General features: G+C 37.2%; 1 protein-coding gene and 1 long non-coding RNA gene across 2 annotated transcripts in view; one reads left to right on the forward strand and one right to left on the reverse strand.

Annotated features, from left to right (window-relative positions):
- LOC134804481 (ichor) overlaps positions 1 to 3,287 on the reverse strand; it is a 33,079-nt gene extending 29,792 nt beyond the window's left edge. Inside the window, exon 1 of the mRNA XM_063777529.1 lies at positions 3,027 to 3,287. The gene's annotated coding sequence lies outside the window, so the exon portion shown is untranslated. The remainder of the gene's footprint in view (positions 1 to 3,026) is intronic.
- LOC134804924 (uncharacterized) overlaps positions 1 to 21,851 on the forward strand; it is a 421,906-nt gene that overhangs the window by 353,889 nt on the left and 46,166 nt on the right. The window lies entirely within an intron of this gene.

The raw sequence follows: 21,851 nt of genomic DNA on the forward strand, positions 1-21,851 counted from the left end.
TTGTAGACTTCTTGATTTCATTAATACCTACCTATTAGATCTCATCATCAACCAATATGATAACAGGTTGAAGTATAAAGCTGTAAGAAGCTCTTCAGCTCGTAAGAAAGCTTGTAAGAGTGTAATAAGTGCCCTACGTGGTATGCTTTGACATTGTCAAATTCTCCGTTTTAATTTTCTAGTACGCAATGATCTCTTGTCTAGGTACCGTACATGTTATCGTGATATATGTTCAAATTTGTTTGTCATCCGTGAACTCGGTCAGGTGCAGGGCGATTCGCGGCAGTCGTGTTGCACTTGACATGTCGCCTTGTTGCCAGTTCGCGTGGTCATTGCCGCGGATCTAGCGTGCGCGGGCGCGGCGCACATCTCCGGCGCGCGAGTGAAAGTTGCGCAGCACCCGCCGCCGCCCGCGCGTCCCGCGGTATATGTGTCACTGGTAGACGTAGACCTTAGCGCTTGCCAATGCTAAATACTATTGACGATTCGCTAGTAACAGTTTCGGCTTTCCACTGTATTTTACTGTGTGCCGTATGCAACTGTTTGTGTTTATGTGTGGCCGCAGCCATATATTATCAGTGTACTACGCCTGTACGACACTCGTAAGATTGCCTCTATTTTGAGGTTACGTGATTCCGATGTTGCGTTCCTCGAAAGCTATGCAATGAATCGAAAAACCTTTTCCCAAGAGACAGTACTTATGTGCAGGTTTTTTTAAGGGTTGGCAAAGCGTTTTCAATACCCCTACTATTTCTCTCGTCCATAGGCTATGGTAACTGCTTTCTATCAGCTAGGCAGAATGCTTGTTTGCCACCATGGTAGGTAATAATATTGAAATTAACATGATACCTACACAGGCATTTAGAAATTAATTCAATTATAATCTGATTAATGTAGGTTTGTCACGCTTACACAAATGCTCATATCAGCACCTGTCTGTACAAACCCATACCCATAAAAATACATATAATCATCATAAAGTGAAATAGATATTAGTCTTTGTTTTTGAATAAGTAACCAACAACTGAAATAACCATAAGTTTACAAAGGGACACATGTACCTAATACAGTCACCATAGATATATCGGAGCGGCCAAGTTCACAAATATCTGAACAAAGCGTCTATTATCAAGACAAAGTGCATGTTCAGATTTTTCAGATAGGAAACACTAACTAACTTATGTAGTGGCTATATTTTTAGTTTTCGAGGTCTCTGTATGTGTCACCTAAAAGTCGTAATTACCACTCGTTAGAGGTCGTAGATGATACATTCATCCTTCGTGTTGAATCCTAAAGCTTAATGAGTCACAGTATAAACGCGCTGTGAAGCAATCAGCGGTGCGCGGTGCGCGGTGCGCGGTGCGCGGTGGGCGGCGCGAGCTGTGACTGCTGTTGTCCTGTCCTGCAGTTCTAGGCCGCGGATCCTGAACCATATCCCGAACGGTAACTTTTCATGGCACGACGGTACCCTAACTTGTTGTTACTTAACTTCTTAAATAAATATTATATTTATAAGCAGGTCAACCTTTTTGCTTACCACTATTATTTATTTTTCGTACGTCCGAGCGAATAAACTTAAATTAGTTGATAAAAGTACAAACTATGAATATTTAATTATTTATAAAGTATAATGTAAGATAATATAAAAAAGCCTAATGTAATTAACGCCTATAATTTTACTACGGTCGAATGTCTAATACTTACATATGTATATGTAAGTAGGTAAATGTTATTTTTATTTACCGACACTGATACCTATGCAAAAAATGTTGTGGTAACACAAACACATAAGGGGTTGTGCACAAATCACGCGAGGTGTTTTCGGCTACTTTTGACCCCCCTCCCCCTTGGTGATATTTGGTGAGGTTTTTGGCTACCCCCCTTCCCCACATAACCTCACGTGTAATTATTTGATTTCTTTTTCATTGGACCTAATTTTAAGATAGATAGTATTGTACATATGTATATAGTAAATACAATACTATTTATCTTAAAATTGTATATAGTACTCATGTGGTAGGTATTTTTTCTTAATTTCGTTCACTGTAGAAAAATAAACGTGAGGTCTCCTGACACCCCCCTCCCCCAACGTGTTCTGTCGTGATTTTTTCGTGACCCCCCTCCCCTATCGAACCTCGCTTGATTTCTGCACAAGCCCTAAGTAAATGAAAAACATTATCCTTCCTTGTTACACCTAATTAAGTATACAGGACATTTTTATAGTAAAGTTATAAAAATCTTTGCGTTAATATATATTAAGTAGTATTAAAACGCATTAACGGTGGTCGCCACACTAAGCAAACATTGTATCGTACGTGGGCAGTTTGACTTTTGATTTATTTTACGTAAGCGATTCGGGATATGCAAGGTGTAGCATGAGGAATATGCTATATAGAGCACGATCATTTTATGCAGTACCCATGTAATCTATTTCATAAACAGAGCATTTTATAATCTGAAATTAATAAGTCTTTATGTTGCACCCTCACTATTCTTTTTTTTTATTACTTACAGAGACTGTTTAGATTAGAGACAACATTTAGATAACGCCTATTAATTGTATTTGTTGTTACTTTATCAGGGCGTACCTAGTCGTATCACTTAGTAATGTCTGGTCTGAACATACGTGGTCCTGAAGATACTCTAACCGCGATGGATTCCCGTTTAGTTTACTTATAACAAGAGATAGTAAATAATGGTAAAAGCTAATATAAATATATTTTATATCAGAGGAAATATAAATAAGTTAATATTTAGTTCATACGAAGGGCAATCAACAATCGCCTTATTTAAACACGACAATATCAGTAAATAATTCGCAATAAATCCTTACAACTTGTCAATAACAAATGAAAAAAAAATAACGTGTACCTGGTCTATTATTATATATTTACGCAGGCCTGCCCTTCATTGTCGCCGGTACTAAATCATTACACATGACAAAATGATATTTTTAATAAGCAAAAATGCAAGGCAGGCCGCGACTTGGTCAATAGGTATCATACGGAGAGGCTTCCGAGACTTACCAGGTTGGAGTCGTGTGAGAGCGGGAGCGCAGCGCAGCGTGTCCGTGTCACAGCCGAAACATCATCATACACAGTCCACTTGTACAACAGTTCCTCGAGATCGAGTCGTGTCACTTGTCTAATGTCACAGGAGTCACTTGTGTGCCTTCAACAGCGAACAAGGGAGAACCCAGAGTCGTAAAGGGGCAACAAGCACAGGATCAGGGTGGAAACTAGAAAACAAGAATGACAGACTTTAGTAGAATAGGTAATCTACCTGTCAAGATACAAAGAATAACGATATACGTACCTAAGTTACCTACAAATACAAAGCAATTTCGCTATACCTACCTACGATAGGTCGGTAACATGCGTGTTAAATACTATAAGCTTATAACACGATATTAATTGTGCCGTTATGTGGGTAGACACATAATATTAAGTACTAGATAAGGCAATTATCAAAATATTTAACCGAGTAAAAATAATGACGATTGATATTTAGTTGCATTAAGTAGCGGACAGTAGTAATTAGGTGAATTAAATAAATTTCTAACAAAGATATTCATAAAAAATAGTGTCGCCGCGGACCGGCGCGCGCGCCGTTAGAACTGTAAAAAACCAGTCGGGGGAGCCGAAATCTGAACTAGCTACGGACTCACGAATTTTCCACCTCACTGTAGTGGAAGACTATCGCATTACGGTAATTCATTAATACTTTATTATTTCACACTATGGCAGAGGGCAACATGCGGTTAGTTTTAAGAGGTAAATTAGTTTATTACGACCGTTAATAAAGAAAAATAAGAAAAAGGAAAAGTGTGATTGGCATAAATAAAAATTAAATAACAAAATTTCCCTCGATTATTTACAAAGAAGAAAGAAAAAATAATTAGAAAATAAAACGGCGTCCAGAGTGTTTATCCACTGTGTACTCCAACAATCCGCGGCACTGTCACGTCACTTTATAAATGCCAATTACAAACATTTCCCAAAAACACCCGCAATTTGCTCCATTTTGTACAAAATTGAAAATATTTTTCGAAAATGGAACAAAAACGTGTTTCATATTTTTTGAACGTACACTGGTTTAAAAGTCGCTGTAGTGACACTATTATAGTTTGTGGTCCAATAGTTAGCGGGAGTGTAACCGCACTGCACGAGTATAAAGCGGGCGCGTACCGCGCGTAGCACCGACGGACTGTGGCGCGGGCGCACCCTACTTGCTTCCCACCAAAATTTTCTACCACCACCGAGCGGGCAGGGCGGCTCAAACGCGGCCCGCTACGTGCTGCGGCGATGCTCGGTGCAGAACCGTCACCGCCATCGGATCGTAGCGCAGAAATTGCTACAGATGAGAAATTAAATTTTATAATACTCGTACTGATGTAAAAACATATCCTCATAATTTTTCTTCTAACTAAACAATACATGTCGAAATTCTAATAATATGGTATAGTTTATTAGGTAGGTGCATTTTATTTATAAATTTTATAATAAATAACCGCTGCATAAGAAAAAAATATGATAAATAAAAATTTGTAGTGAAACTGTACCTAACTGCATCTATTTATATAAGTATATGATGTACATTACATATAGTGACAATAAGTATCTAAGTATACAAAAAGAGTTAAAATGTACAAATGAGATCAGCGGCGCATTTCTCTTAAAGTTGTTAGCCCCACCGGGCAGCTATCTCCGTTGCGTACGCGCACTCGCACTCGCTCGCGCACGCCGCGCCGCCTACTTCCAGCAGTTGACAGCCTACAGACCTACAAACGATGCTTTCACTCTGTCTAACCGTTACCACCATCCATTTAGATATGATTTTTGCTTGTATAATCCCTGCGCAAAATTGCAGCCACACGGTAAGTGGCACATCGAATGATTTTCTTTATTGGCCCTTCAGAGCCTGGTAGAGGACAAGCTCAGGCTTCAAGATGGAAATCATTCATCCATGATGAGCCCCGATTTTTATTGTCGAAGAAACTGTATTTTATTGGAATGCAGTTATGATTTGGCCAGTGACCTTAATTCAAATATAAAATTTACATTACCTATTCCTAATAGATTTAACGGGAAAAAATCGAAATAGATGGATAAGTAAATAAATAAAATAACATCTAACAAGTCTATGTAGGTACAATATTAGCGTCCTCAGTAACAACAATATTACAGGCCACACCCGGTATAGCCTGTATACATAGTTACGCAAACACTGAATCATAAATATTTATAAGTAACATATATAAAGCAAAAAGTGTATTCAGTGTTTGCTTTTAATATTCGTACCTAGTTAGATAGGAATCCTGGTCCTGAACGGAGGCGGAGTCTGTTGGGCAGTCGGGCTGACGAACGGCAGTTGCTAGGGTGCTAATTGTTGACAAACACGGCTAATAATAAATAAAATAAATAAATAAAAACACTAGCAAGAAATATTATATACTTACCTAAATAAGTTACATCAAAATTAACTATTAATTCAATTAAATTAAATTAATAACAAATTAATTTACCTACACTCAGTACCTATATGTATACATGTATAATAATTTCTTAAGACGTATTATTTCTAACTATAAGTATACTGCGTTTCTGCACATTGACTAGTTATTGTTACCTATTTACTTCGTTCACTTTTATTTCGCTATAAGCACTCACCTATACTTAAACTATGTGTTGCCTGTAGATGTACCTACATGGCGCATTTGATCTTAGTTATAACTTATAAGTATGTCATCCCATAGTTAGTATTTACACAACGTTGCTTTAGACGTCTGAGCTGAGCTTTCTTTGAAACCTACATAATACCTATCTACAATTGCGGCCGTTTTCATCGGCTTCTAATTGATCCATATTTACTAAATAAAGCATGTATCACGATAGATCGGGCCGTCCCCAGGCCGAGGCGTCCGACATGTCATTTTTTCTATGGCGACTGATCGGTGAACACGTGGTACTTTCCATAGAAAGGCCCCGGCCCGGTCTAGTGCCTGTACGGCATTTTATGCACTTGTTGTTTATCATTAAGGATAACAAAAGTAATAATCCATAAAACCTATTTAATATTTACCCATAATATATTAATTTGTCACCCTAAAACAATTACTAAATGCGCGAATTAGTATTGCTAATGAACTCTTAACGACACATGAACCTCAAATTGTTCAATAAATGAGCATATCAATTGCCTCGACGATTAAACTAACGACTTGTATTTATTTGAAAATGGTTTACTAATCGATCCCTATGTATAGGGGTAAACGTAAAGTTCTACACCCTGATCATGATCCTTTGATCTATACCAGTGGCGTAGCTAGGGGCGGGCGGCGAGGGCGGTCCGCCCCGGGTGTCACCCATTTAGGGGTGACACCTGACCGTGAACATCAGTAGTGCCATCTATAAAAATTCGTAAAACTGTGGCAGCTTGCACAACCGCCATTAAGGAAATAATATACAACATGCCCACGAGGAACCCGAGAAATTTTGACAGTGTATTCCTGATCATGTTTAAAGACTAAAATGTCCTATTAAACTGTTTTGGAATTCGCCTAGTTTCAGGGGTAGTACCATCAGCCAGCTAAAAATAACTTGTTACTTAGTGCAAAATGTTTTTTTTGATGGCGATATTGCTACTATGGGACCTAGTCCAAAATGTCCAAATATCATTATTGATAGAATATTTTTATATTTTATGTACAGAATATCTGGGAGACCGAGCTTTGCTCGGACAACACACAAAAACTCAAAAATGCGCGTTTTCCCAGAGATAAGACCTATATCGATTTATCACCCCCGAAAACCCTCATATAGCAAATTTCATCGAAATCGTTAGAGCCGTTTCCGAGATCGCCGAAATATATATATAAATAAATAAATAAACAAGAATTGCTCGTTTAAAGGTATTAGATAGATAGGTAGATATTTTTTCCTTCTTTTGCGTTGCGAGGGTTTCAAAGCACGAGGGTTAAACAAAATTTGCCCCCGAGTGAAACACAAAATTTTTCACCACACCAACCCAAACCAAATATTAAATGTAAAATATCAAACAAAATCAAATTCAAATGAATGTTATTAAACATTTATCATCCAAAATCATCATTTAAAAGTCAATTCTACCAGCTAACATAAGAAAACAACTCAAAATTTGCATTTAATTACTATGGCTCACATGTGAATAAAATGCAACTTTGCTATCAGTTTTTGAAGTGAAAAGTAAGCCTTTACGAGCTGGTGTGGTGAAAAGGTTTTTTTCTTAAATTATGTGATTATTTCTGTCATTGACAAAAAAATATTAATATATTTTTTGGGTGACAGTTTTACAAATTATAGCATTTACATTTTATGTACAAATACGTACAAAAAAATCGAAAAATAAATATTTTGGCCAAACTCTTTTAATATTTTTTCCTTATATTGGCCTCAGAAATGCGTGGTTAAAATCTCTCAGATTCCTCGTGGGCACCTGGTATGTAACAATAATATTGTCGGGTGAAAAGCAAAAGTCACTAAGTACTATCAAACAATTAAATTAACAATGCACTTTATTACACTTGTAACACGGTTTATAGTCCAATAATTTCAATGGTGTTAGTTAGTGACTTTTGCTTGTCACCCGACGATATGTTGACGCCTCGTAGGTTTTTTTACTATGTGATTATTTCTGTAATTAAGAAACTATGTCACTGTTTCTAATTGGGTGACTCTGGACTATTTGAAATTCATTGTGAAATGGCATTTTACAGAATCTCTTCCAAATCTCGCACTTGGCAAAAAAAAAATTTTTTTAACATAGATTATTTATTGAGAGTTCAAGGAATCTAAAATGAAAACGATGGAGTAAATTGTGGGCTATGGAATATTACACATGTGACGTTTAGCAGACGACGTTATTAATTATTATTACTTTTTTAAATAATTATATTTTACAATTTTGATTGAATTTTGGGGTGACACCCACAATTTCCGCCCCGGGTGCCACCGATGCTAGCTACGCCACTGATCTATACCCTAGTCAAAAAACAGTCTTATAATTGACTTACATCGCTAATAGTTTATGTGACTGTTACATAATGAAATGCATTAAAATACGAGTGTGGGTTTACAAAACTAATGAATTTGAAATCAGTTCCATAAAAAGATCACACGAGTGTTTTAATGCTTAGAGTATGTTCAGAGACGGAAAGAGAAGAGTCGTGGAATGTATGGGGCCCAATACATTCCACGACTCTTCTCTTTCCGTTCAGACTCTAATTATAAACAATTATATACACTATTTTATCTACTTACACACATATTATACGCTCTCTATGATGTATTCACTAACTGCATGTTACGGCCGGCATTGGAGCATCGTTGCTCTCTCTCGGAACTCGCGGATATGAGATGGCGTCTCCAAAATATCTTTATCGCTCATTTTACCGGAAAGTTATGTTATACTTAGTCTATAAACATCAAAAACATATTTAATACTTACAAACTAATTAAAAGATAAACAACTTTTAAACGTCTTATTTCTCAGAGATGATTTTAATTTGAATGTCATAAGAAATTCGATTCAGGATTTAAAACACGACAGCGTTGTAGGTCGCATTTCATGTCTTTTGTAAACAAAATTAGGCACATATTCTTTTCATCCAGCATTAATACATCAATTTAAATGCCACGACTGTCACTGCTACAGTTTTACGATGTCACTGAATGGAGATGTAACTGCGCCAAAATGCCCTTTACGACCTTCTTAGGTCTAGAGCCTATGTGAGTGGTATTTGAGATAGGTACGTTCTCTCGACTGGTATATAGAACCAGAAATTGTACTTGAGTATTAAGAAACATGCTTTTTGTTTTGATAATAGGGTTTTTACTCGTACCATGAGTAGAAACAATTTTTCCTGCGAGAGAACTGCTTAACACCAAGGATTTACTTTTACCGCTATCATATTGATTTTATGAATTAGGTACCGTAAAATCCGGTTATTATAGTCCTTAAGTATAACTATGGTCCAGCTTTTAACGTAAATTGTTAACGAGTCTTTATCATTTGTACTTGTTACATTTATTTTGAGCTTAACATATTTTAATGCTCATTCTATATTATACTCGTATACTCAACAGAATTTAAAAAATACTTATACATATTTTACTGGAACTTGAAATTTGGTCCATAGTTGTAAGTTGTGGACTAAAGTTACCTGATTTTATGGCACACAGGATAGCTCAGCATGAGATTCTGTGAGTGTCGGCTGAAGCTCGCAGGCCGCGGTGCGGCTCGCGGGCCTCGCGGCCTCGTGTTCGCAGCGTATTCGGCGCCAACGACGCGCCCGCGCCGCTAACTGCGATGCCCCAAAAGCGACACACTGACCTGCTTCCAGCTCGCTTTGTATAATTTGCTTCACTCATCATTCACGCAAGTTTATCCAAACGTTTTATATATAAAACTTTTTCAGTTGTTAGCTTTTTAGCTTTTTCTATATACGTGTTAATATGTTTCTTTGTTACGTCGTTTATTCGCAGTTCGATCCAAACGTTCGATTGGAATATCTGGCCTAGTAAAAAAAATATTATGATTAAACTGATTGTTTTTTAGGCAAGTAGGTACTTGGTGCAAAGACAAAACATAAATATTCACTGATAGTCCATCCGAGGTTACATACAGCAATGAGAGTCCTGAAACAAGTCGCCGTATACAATGCCAAAGCATACACGTAGGTACACTGACACCATGTTCCTATTTCAAAACATACAGTTTTCTTAATTAAGTGAAAAACTGTAAGTCATTTATGAGTAACATTTGTGTCATTGTAACGGTTCTTTCTGTCTTAATGCCCCAACTACGTGTAAGTGATCACGATTGCACAACAAGTTGACATCCCGAAAGCGCTAACGAGGGCCCAATACCTAACACCTGCTTGCCGTCAACTTATAAACAAAGATATTTTACAGTACATATGGTCCTATTTTCCCGCACTAGTGTGTAAAATAGCAAGCTTTTCGTGCGTATGTCAAAAGTTTAAAGGGCCATATGTACTGTAAAACGTTGTACGATACACGTGCGAATAGGTAATTCGCAATTTCCTCTTTTCCGCACTTGTATCGTAAATAACTATTACGTACGTGAACATTTCAAAACTTAAAAGTAATTCATCACATTTACGGGTGATACAATATTTTCTTAATTTTCTCTTAAATATCGGTCTTATTTATTAATTGTCTTTATAGTTCTGTCTTGTTTCGTAGTCCTTAATTTTAGGCACTTAGTCAAAATCTAAAAGAAGCAATTTTCGCTGATTGCTGGAAAATTTGGTGATCTGTGGCGTATTTGTGTCTGGCATGCATGCACAATATGCACATGCCCAATAATGCCACTAAAATACAGGGATTAATTTTTAATTATGATAATTAGCGGCAATCAATTGCGTATCTTATTTCACAGTTACAGTCGTTTCGTAGCCTACCGGCTATCGGCCGGCGGTAGGCAAGCCACAAGGCATAAAAGATTTCAACGCGCGGCTGCTCGTTGCTGTAAAATGTAAATTATTCCTCATACTACTGGAAGAGATCCCTTATAGGGATAAGTTCGCCTTTGTACATTGTATACCTTCTTTTAATTGTATCTTAACCTGTCTTATGTACAATAAAGTGTTTACATATATACATACATACAGACATACATACATACATATATACATACTTAGGTCCCTGCTCCCTGACTACTAGGGATGAGGACCATGACTTTGTTGGTTATTTTTACCCGACTACCGAAGGAAGGTTGGGTTAAGTTTTTCGAGGGTATGTATATAACTATATGCATGAGACATTGGTTTCATCTCAGTTGTGAGAATAAAATTGGGTAGGTAAAATTATGAATTACTAAGAAAACAATATGCCGAATTTTACCAGCAAAATGCATTTTACCTTACCTGTCGGGATTTTCAAATGTTTTGATTCGACATGATGCTTGATTAACGACACATTTCTCCCTATCGTTTGCTTTGTGGAAAACGGTATCGGTTACACCGGTTACACTGTGCAGTCTATCTTTCCTATCACCATTAGTCTCTCCAAGTCGACAGACAGGGTCTCCGCGAGCTGTGCTTTGCAACACATGAGCTTAAGTTTGATAGAGGCAACTGGTGGATAGTCTCGGTCCTTAGAGCATTACCCGGCTAGTGCAGTCTGGAGGTACTGGAATGGAATTCCATTCACATGGAGTCAAGAGGTAAGTACTGGTATATAATAGGTATATTTTAAGTAGTCTGTAAGTTGCTAACGTAGTAAATAAGTTTTGTTTGTTACTAACATTTCTATGGACTAATTTATGTCTGATTCAAATAAATTGAAATTGAATTTAATAACCGGAGTCGCCTTTAAGAGCTTACCCAGAATTGTGCCAACTTTTGTATGGACTGACATGGCTATTTGTACGTAATGGCTCCTCTACACGGTGGGCCAGCGCCGGCCACTCCAAGTGACGCATTTATGCGTTAGAGGGAGCTGATATTGCTATCTCATTCTACCGCATGGCTGCGTCCCATGGAGTGGCCGGCGCTGGCCCATCGTGTAGAGGAGCCATAACGTACAAATCATGTACAAATACATTTGACGTCCCCTCCCCCGCAAAAATCGGCCGACTGTTTTGTACAGAAAATGACAGCCAAGGCGTCCCCGTTACTAAATGCTCTAAGTCTCGGTCACTTTCAGCTCAGATATTATGAAGACGTTCTATTTAGGTACATTATTTATTTATTAATTTAACCTTTCAAATGGCATACGTCAGTTTTAAGTTGTTGGAATTTCGATTCTATTTTAATTATTCAAATTTAAATGACGTAAATTGTCCGGGAGCCGGTTCCTTCCACTTCAAGGGTTGTGCAGAAAAGGCATCGATTTAGGCCTCGTTGAGAGTCAATTTTCCGCTTTTTAGAGATATATTGGGAAAAACAGTAGGTACTTAAAATGACTCTAACGAAATATTTTGTTTGTGAACACCATACTAATTGTAATGAAAGCAGGCAACAATTTATTCTAAAAAACTTTGTTTATTTGTATAACGGAGTACTAAGGTAGGCGGGTAAAGCTCAATAAACCCATGTTTTACAACTTTCTTCAAAGCGGCACTTAACAAACAAAGTCCGACTATTCACAAAAATAAAGAAATGTGACCACCAGCCTTTACCTTTCGCCGATAGACACAAATAGCGGTCGGATGGGCTTGCTAGTTTATTTATTTATGGCACCTGCAATTTAGGTAGTACCGTGTCGAAGCGAACAGTCAACAGTTAACCGTGCAATACAAACCTTCAACAATTACTAACTTAACTTTCAGTATTAAATTACTGAGTTACTGTTGTAAGTATAAGTAACTAGTGTACCTACCTAATAACTCATAGGAAAGCAACCGCAATAATTTATTCGGGTAGGTGTATCGTCATATCGTCAACCTATTGAAAGAGGTGTCCCGTGCCACGACGGCTACCTACACATTTCTCAATTGTGTGATGTTGATGTGTGTCACTAACATTTCAAACAAACCTTAGACCATGACCTTAGACCCTAGGCTTGGTACACATGTACCTACATGGAAAATAAGTAAAGTAATTACTATGTTGAACGTGAAATGTTGCATTCACGTATAAAAGTTTTAGTACCTGTTTAATATATAAAATATGTATACTGTATAAGAAACAGTAAATTTTCGAACTGATAATCTTTTATTGTTAGGAATGAATAAATAGATCGAATAAGTAAATTTGTAGAGATATTTTAGTCGGTTGAAGCAGGCGACGGCGAGGACGGCTAAGTGGCGGCCGATAGTTTATCACAGATCAGAGGCATCTCGCCGGACGCGCTCCGCAGCGCGCGCGGTATGGCGGTAAGGCTCACGATACGTTGTTACATGACAATTGACACACTTCTGTCCAACAAAAGGAGTTAATCATACGAGAAAATAACTGTACGCGATCGACAGTTTAAAATATGATTAGATGCCATTGAATAGGTATATATAAGTACAGGTACCTCTCTGGTATACAATCTACTGTCAATAAGTTATTGGCAAATATTTTATTTTTGGTAAGTACAAGCTTTTATCGCTGACTGTACTTTTCTTTCCACAGGCTCATCGAAACAATTCTAACAACCACAAACACAATTAGTTTACGTTGTTTTATCAGAGTTCCCGTGGCCACCGCCTGTCTCCATCGTCATGGCTCCTCTACACGATGGGCCAACGCCGGCCACTCCAAGGGACGCAGCCATGCGGTAGAATGAGATAGCAATATCACTTGCTCCCTCTAACGCATAAATGCGTCCCTTGGAGTGGCCGGCGTTGGCCCATCGTGTAGAGGAGCCATCAGATCAGCTCCATGCATGTCATCATAATATTGCATTGTCATCCGATTTACATATGTACCTATGCAAAATTTCAGGTCAATCGGAAATAGGGAAGTTTAAAAATAAAAGCTTGTAAAAATGAGTTCAGTTATAATGACGAATACAAATATAGGTACATAAACTGTGTAGTAGGTAAACGTACCAGCCGCAGGTACATTTTTTTAATTACTTACATATTTTTGTAGCAATTAATAATGGTAAAAGAAGAGCATTAATGACTCTTGATTTAAATATCGACTAAAATTAGTCTACATAATATTCGGCGAGCATACGTTTCGTGATCCTATTTTGTGAAATGTCGGCAAAATTATTTTTTTAAATTGTGGTATCAAAATCGGATGATTAATTTTAATTATTGTTGCGTTTTACTCAGGCACCCTTGGCACCCCAGTTCTGTAGGTAGGTACTTTCACTACGTAACCTACTACAGTATTGTTCAACCCATAGACTTTTGTTTCTTTTTCCTTATGCCCAAGCGTATTGTTGACAAAAGCGAGTCAAATCGCACATTTGTTAGAAAATAAAACTATGATCATTGAAGAAAGAGACAACAACGCTATTTTTAAACATTATTGAAAATAATTAGTGAATACAAAAGATATGAGACATGTGTGACAAGAAAGGCATTCCTTATTTTTCTATGATCTATCATCTTTCATTTCTTTCTTTAGCGCCTCTTGTTCCTTCTAATGCGGGTGTTCAATAAAAGTCTTAGTACTTAATGATAGTTCACAAGAAGGCCCACAATTATTCCGGCGTGGGCAATCAGCGGAGGAAGCTAACCCAAAATGGAAGTGGAGCGCGCGACACCGTTTCCGACAATTCGGAATCACTGTGGCGGCGGTGCGCGGCGCGGCACGGCGCTTCGCCACCGGGTACACAGGGAGATCAATTAATGTCTTTTTCTTTTATTCATAAGCCATAAATTGTATGTGTAGGTACATGTTGATGTTAGGCAATACAGTGAGAATCAATATAATTTTACCCAGTGGGTGAAGCGAAGCGACATATTTACTTATCTACCTACTTATTAACCGTTTAAATAATAATATTCACTTAAGATGAATAACGACCTTTATACAGAATGTAGTAAAGCTGAAATATTATAAATAGGTATACCTAGGTAAATCTTTAATGTTTTACAATTTGTAAAATACGAACAAAGCTAACCTAAATCACCACAGAGCGATTATCTGTTTATTATTTGCAACCGCTATCTATCCTACCCGCAACGGTCGTTTTACGTCAGGCGGAGTAAGTTGTGAAACGCATTAACTATTACAGCCACTCCCGATAGATAATTATGAATGTTTTCAAATATTTTATACTATATGTTTTTTTACATCCATGAACATATTTCCATAAATATGTTCATAGAATAGGCATTAACGAACTTAATAATAGCTAAGTATAAATGTAAAAAAAAACATATAGTATAAAATATTTGAAAGAAATAGTAATTCATGGGAATAGTTTGATACTAGTTCTTAAACATTCAAAGGTTCACGGTAATTGTAAAGAATTAACAAGCTTGCTATTCAATTTCAGTGCACAAAAGTTACACATGTTTTGACACGTCATTGAATTTGTAACATGTTGAAGATTAATTCTACTTTTTTTGTATTTCTATAATATATACTTTAAATACATAATATGATAAATAGGATGCAAATCCCTCATTCAGCTCATTGTGGTTTACTTCTTAAGTTAATTGACTACCGATATCATTTTATAAAATCCCCAGACAACTAAGTACTTACAAGTAGGAATGTTTTACTCATCTGAAAAAAAAGACTTCATCGGAATTATTGAATTCCGAAAGAAAGGAAAACGTATTTTACTCAGTGTTCTGGTACGGTATGCCCCCGACCTACACTAGTTCTGCCGAAAACGAGAGCGGGCCGATTGGCCGCGGCGACAAAGCAGAGCGCGGCATTCATTAAGTACCCGTCTCTGCCCTCGCCTCACTTTCCTACTTACGAGTACACCCCCAAAACTGTGCTAACTAACCCCATCATTAAAAACATTAAGTGCAAATGGCGGCTAAGTTTAAAATTACATCTCCGACAAAATAATATAACAGCGTATAAAACAAATAATTTTAATGTTAAATGTATGGAAATAAAACTAGACTTTTTAAGTCCTATTCATCCGAACCACCATTTGCGACATTTTATAGTTTCGCCATATCCGTCTGTCTGTCTGTCTGTGTGTCCGAGGCTTTGCTCCGTGATCGATACTGTACGCTGAAATACTGGTACAATAAAATGTTTATTTTCTTTTTGTATCTACTTATAAAAGTTAAGTCTTTGAAATAACTATTCTTTATTATTACCTTTAACTAAATACTTACATATATTATTTACTCATTTAAAAAATACATATTTATTGTTGTAGCGGCAAAATAAACATTCTAAGAAAATTTCAACTGTCAACCGGTTAGGGAGATAGAAACCGCTGACAGACAGACGGATGGACGGACAGCACAAGAATTGTACCTAATAGCTTTCCGATTGTCACCCTTCGGGTACGTTAACTGCGTTATCCTAAAAAGATAACTAACTTATAAACCTAACTTTATGAATATGTGTGCAGTTGTGCACGTTATAAAATTTCTGAATAAAATGCCGGTGACATATGACGACGTAGATATGTCCAAATTATGATGGTTCCATTTTTAGTATTTTGGCTATGGAAAATGACTGCGAGCGCCATTGTACAATAGTTCAATGGTATCCATTTTTTCACTTCATGCTTTTTGATTTCAGACAATTTCAACAAAGCCACCTGTTGCTTCCTCTGTTCTTAAACACAATTGTCGACCAAAACATTACCTTTATTAGCTACTGCCAACGTCACCACCGTCCTTTATCTCCTTATCTTTTGTCCACACCAAAGTAACTCTAAGGTAAATTTATGACCGTCTATAATTTTGGTAGGCAGCATAGTTTTGTTCAATGTCAGTGCAACATTAGAACAAAAGTCTAGCTTGTGACCACCTTGCTCTTCTGGGAAAGTAATGCACCTTGATACATACGGCGTAAAATTGAACGACTACTGGTATTTTTGTCTATTGTTATTGTGCATTTTGTTTAACTTAGATATGTCAATGTATTTGTAATGTCTTGTATTCTAAAGGGCACGGCTATCAGCAATGAATATGATTTTTTCACATTCGAGTAGATCAGAAAACAAGCGAACTACATTTCTGAGATATACGGTGAGTAAAACTGCATTATGGAGAATCCTGACTTGATGACAATGGAATCAACTATACCTACTTAAAGCACACCCTTTCAAACAAAAATGAATTTCCCAAATCAGACGAATAGAGTAATCAATGAACATACTTACATACATAAAAAAAACTATTACCACGAATTGCAAACTTCTTTTTTTGATGGCGATTAACAAAATACCATAGGTGTAATTAGAATGAGTACGATCAACATACAGGTTGTTCTGTATGTGGGACTGTAGAGTAGGTAATGGGAGGATTAAGAACACTAAGCTCCTTATTAAGAACCCATCAACGTGCACACTAGCGCCACTGCTAAATTAAATTAAATTTAGCAGTGGCGCTGCTAAGTTAAATTTAAATAATCAAGATTATTTAGTAGTGGCGCTAGTGTGCACGTTGATAGGCTCTTAATAAACGCGCTACAATCCTCAATTAGTTAATTTAAGTTTACAAAATTCAAAATGATTATTTTATATCACATTACACATTATTAAGTGGAGCTTATAAGTTGGTGGGTTTATATGTGACATCCTGCGAGGGCACAGCAATATAAGTACTTAGAACCAAAGACATATGTAACTCCGTATAAGATGAATAAAGTCTAAGAAAAAAACGTGCCTCGGAAATCAAGAAAAAGTCATTCTCGGATAGATGGCGCACACACCTTTGGCCTATGGTCGGCTAGATGGCGTTGACGACACCGTTTTATATTTAACAATTTTAACACATAGGTATCAGTGAATGAACATGGGTCAAAATGATATAAAAATAATAAAATCATTTATCCATATATATAATTTTTTTCAAAAGTTTTATACGTTTTCATTTTGTTTTTTAGTCGTGTGTCAATAGATGGCAGTAAATTTACTGTGACTACAAAATTTACTATGACAGGACCCCTCTATACTATCTATTTTTTTTGTTAAAACTAACATGTAATAGAGGTTAAAAGGCACCTTATATTAACGAAGTCTAAACGATTCGAATCAAATATACAATACAGATCTTTCGTTGTCAGGAGACCGAGATTGGTCACTTGATTACATTCCTAGATATTTAAGTCTTCCAAATAATGGAGAGAATTTAAGCTTTATTTATCTTTCTGTATTTTACTGCCATCTATAGATATGCGCCTTAACCACCTAACTACAAATTCAAGCTGTCGCCATAGTCGACCGCTACCGACACCTAGTGGCAGTATTCCGTTTATCAGCGCTTGTAGCAACAATTGGTTATATTTAGTTACTACTAGCTACCATAGATGGCGCATTCATTTACAGACTAGCAGACTAGTAAAATAAATGGGAGAGTTTTTTGTTGTAGTAACTGGCGTGTTCTGATTTTCATAATAGGCTAGCTTGGTCCGACTCTAGGTTATGCCTACTATTGATTCTACTAGAAGAAAAGTGTTCCCACTTTTCAGAATTCACTAACGCACAGCTTGTGTGGAGGTTTAATGGAACATCGAATATAGGTAAATGAAATAATATTGTGACGTTGTTTTCTCCTACTAAGTAGAATCAATAGTGTACTATTATAATTAATATATTACAAATTATAAATAATATATCCTATCCAAGTACATATTATAGTTTACAAAATACTGGATAACCGGATGGTTTGCCTTGTTTTGGTCTGCTGCGTGGTGAAGTAATGAAAAGAAAATTTTATGGACAGATTTTTTAATGCCTCCGGTACTTTTTCGTCAGGACACAGAAAACTTAGAACGACCCACCTCCGCTTTTCGTCAATAAATAAATAGTATTTATTTCAGACCACCAGTAATCCATATTTGGCTTTCTTTCTATTCTTTCTTTATCTTAGAAACTGCGGGCGGATTTTCAGCACTCTGTTATCTGTCTTATTTGAACCGTGAACAATTGATTACCTTCGACCCAAATCCAAGCATCCGGGTACCGAATACCGATCTCTATACTTCAGCGCATTGTCTCTCGTCAACGAACAGCTTCCATCCAATTTCTTCAAATTCACTGTCCAGGCAATGTAATTTGGTCCAACACACACCTCGCCGGTTTTATTGCATTCTTGATTGCCTTATACTTATGGAAACTGTTACCATATTGCTATTATTGATAACCTAACTAGTTACAAGACGTAAAATTTGACTACCCTGGCCTGGCCACTATCATCAGCATTAGTTAGGTACAAAAATAACAGTGAATCATAATATTTTTAACCGCCTTCAAAAAAAGGAGGTTCTCAGTTTGACCCGTATGTATGTATGTATGTTTGTTCGCGATTATCTCGCGTTTGGCTGAACCGATTTTGATGCGGTTTGGTTTTCAGAAAAGTGTTTGTTACATTCTGGAGAAGGTTTTAGTATACATAGATCTGAGCTGATGCTGAACCCTGGCTATACCTAGTGTAACTCAGGTTTGGTGCAACATAGGCACACGCTGTTTTGGTCATCCGTCATATCTTAATGAGCACTCGGGACTCTCGGGTGAGCAGTACCCAAGATAGAGCTGATGCTGAACCCTGGCTGTACCTAGTGGAACTCAGGATGTACCTAGTGGAACTCAGGTTTGGTGCAACATAGACACACGCTATTTGGATCATCTGTCACATCTTGATGAGCACTCGGGGGAGCAGTACCCAAGATAGAGCTGATGCTGAACCCTGGCTGTACCTAGTGGAACTCAGGTTTGGTGCAACATAGACCCACGCTATTTTGGTCATCTGTCACATCTTGATGAGCACTTGGGAGAGCAGTACCCAAGATAGAGCTGATGCTAAACCCTGGCTGTACCTAGTGGAACTCAGGATGTACCTAGTGGAACTCAGGTTTGGTGCAACATAGACACACGCTATTTTGATCATCTGTCACATCTTGATGAGCACTCGGGAGAGCAGTACCCAAGATAGAGCTGATGCTGAACCCTGGCTGTACCTAGTGGAACTCAGGAACTCAGGTTTGGTGCAACATAGACCCACGCTATTTTGGTCATCTGTCACATCTTGATGAGCACTTGGGAGAGCAGTACCCAAGATAGAGCTGATGCTGAACCCTGGCTGTACCTAGTGGAACTCAGGTTTGGTGAAACATAGACCCACGCTATTTTGGTAATCTGTCACATCTTGATGAGAACTTGGGAGAGCAGTACCCAAGATAGAGCTGATGCTGAACCCTGGCTGTACCTAGTGGAACTCAGGTTTGGTGCAACATAGGCCCACGCTATTTTGGTCATCCGTCACATCTTGATGAGCACTTGGGAGAGCAGTACCCGAAATAGAGCTGATGCTGAACCCTGGCTGTACCTAGTGGAACTCAGGTTTGCAGTGTTCGATTTCCCTCAAAAAATATCCCTATGCTGTTTATTGCATAAATCAATCAAGGAATGCATTTGAAATGCAAGACTAGAACACCCAGAAGTCTATTTCAAATACTTTTTTTTATAAAAAATAAATTATATTTCATGAGCTTGACAACGAAAAATTACTAAATAAATTCTACAAAAGTATCTGATGAAGAAGTCGCTTTTTAATCAATGTAGTTTGATAAAGAAGCCTTTGGCGCATATTTTCTAGTTCTCAGTTTTGGAATTTACCCTCTACTTACCGAGTTATTCATATAAATACAGATGGCTCTTAACTAGGTCTACCACTGGTAAAAAAATCACGTTCCACTATCGCGGCGTTTGGGAGTTACGTATAAAGGTCAAATTATACTTTTTAGGGTTGTTACTTAAAGTTCAAACAAATATGAAAGGTCGGAGTAATTAAAAAATCTGATTAAATTAAATTAAGGAACAACATAAGAAACTTTATTTATATTTATTTATTTAACCTTTATTGCACAATACAAGAAATTACAAATGGCAGACTTGCCAAAAGGCATTCTCTACCAGTCAACCATTGGGCCACGCAGAAACTTTTAAGTGCAGTGCACTTTGTTAAACAATAAAGTCATTAAATTCAGAAAAGAAAGAAAGAAATTCAGAAGTCAAGTTATAGTTTCTTTTCGCAAGTTGGTCTCAGATTTTATGTATTTTGTGGCTCATACAAATCATTTTCATTTTCGAGAACTAACGTGCAGTCGTCAACATGGGATGGATTTTCATCAGTTTCATCACCGTCTATTAACGAAGATCCATCATTAGCTAGATCTTCATCATCGACTTCAGCCTCTTGTAAGTTTTCTTCATGAATCGGCTTCAGAAGTTCACGAACTGCTTCTGGTAGACTAATCCTACTGGACGATTTTTGTAAGTATAAATGAAAGAGGTTTGCACACAATTAAATGTATTCAAACTTAGCCATTTTGATAATGATGGATAAAATTGTTTTTTACGATTAGTCGATTTTTAATTAATCACTAGCACTGGTGCACTTTTGCCCCCGTCAATCCAGTGTTCCTGTATTTTTATTTATGTACCTGGAGTATGTCTAAACAATATACAGTTTTGTAATAGAGGAAAATTTTGAATTAATTCTGACTAAAAATTAAAGGTCAAGTTGAGGGTCAACCCTAACACTGTATTTTTAAATTCGATAACTCCCAAACGCCGCGATAGTGGAACGTGATTTTTTTACCAGTGGTTGACCTAGTTAAGAGCAATCTGTCAGTGCTAGTCACAAGTCGCACTTTTGAGTTATTTAGGAGAAAAAATGAAATAAAAAATCTTTATTTATATGAATTACTCGGTAACCAGAGGGTAAATTCCAAAACTAAGAACTAGAAAATATGCGCCAAAGGCTTCTTTATCGAACTACATTGATTAAAAAGCGACTTCTTCATCAGATACTTTTGTAGAATTTATTTAGTAATTTTTCGATGTCAAGGTCATGAAATATAATTTATTTTTTATAAAAAAAAAGTATTTGTAATATACTTCTGGGTGTTCTAGTCTTGCATTTCAAATGCATTCCTTGATTGATTTATGCAATAAACAGCATAGGGAAATTTTTTGAGGGAAATCGAACACTGTGGTATGGTGCAACATAGACCCACGCTATTTCGGTCATCTGTCACATCTTGATGAGCACTTGGGACAGCAGTACCCAAGATAGAGCTGATGCTGAACCCTGGCTGTACCTAGTGGAACTCAGGTTTGGTGCAACATAGACCCACGCTATTTTGGTCATCTGTCACATCTTGATGAGCACTCGGGAGAGCAGTACCCAAGATAGAGCTGATGCTGAACCCTGGCTGTACCTAATGGAACTCAGGTTTGGTGCAACATAGGCCA

Source organism: Cydia splendana, chromosome Z, assembly GCF_910591565.1.
Source record: "Cydia splendana chromosome Z, ilCydSple1.2, whole genome shotgun sequence".
Classification (NCBI taxonomy): domain Eukaryota; kingdom Metazoa; phylum Arthropoda; class Insecta; order Lepidoptera; family Tortricidae; genus Cydia; species Cydia splendana.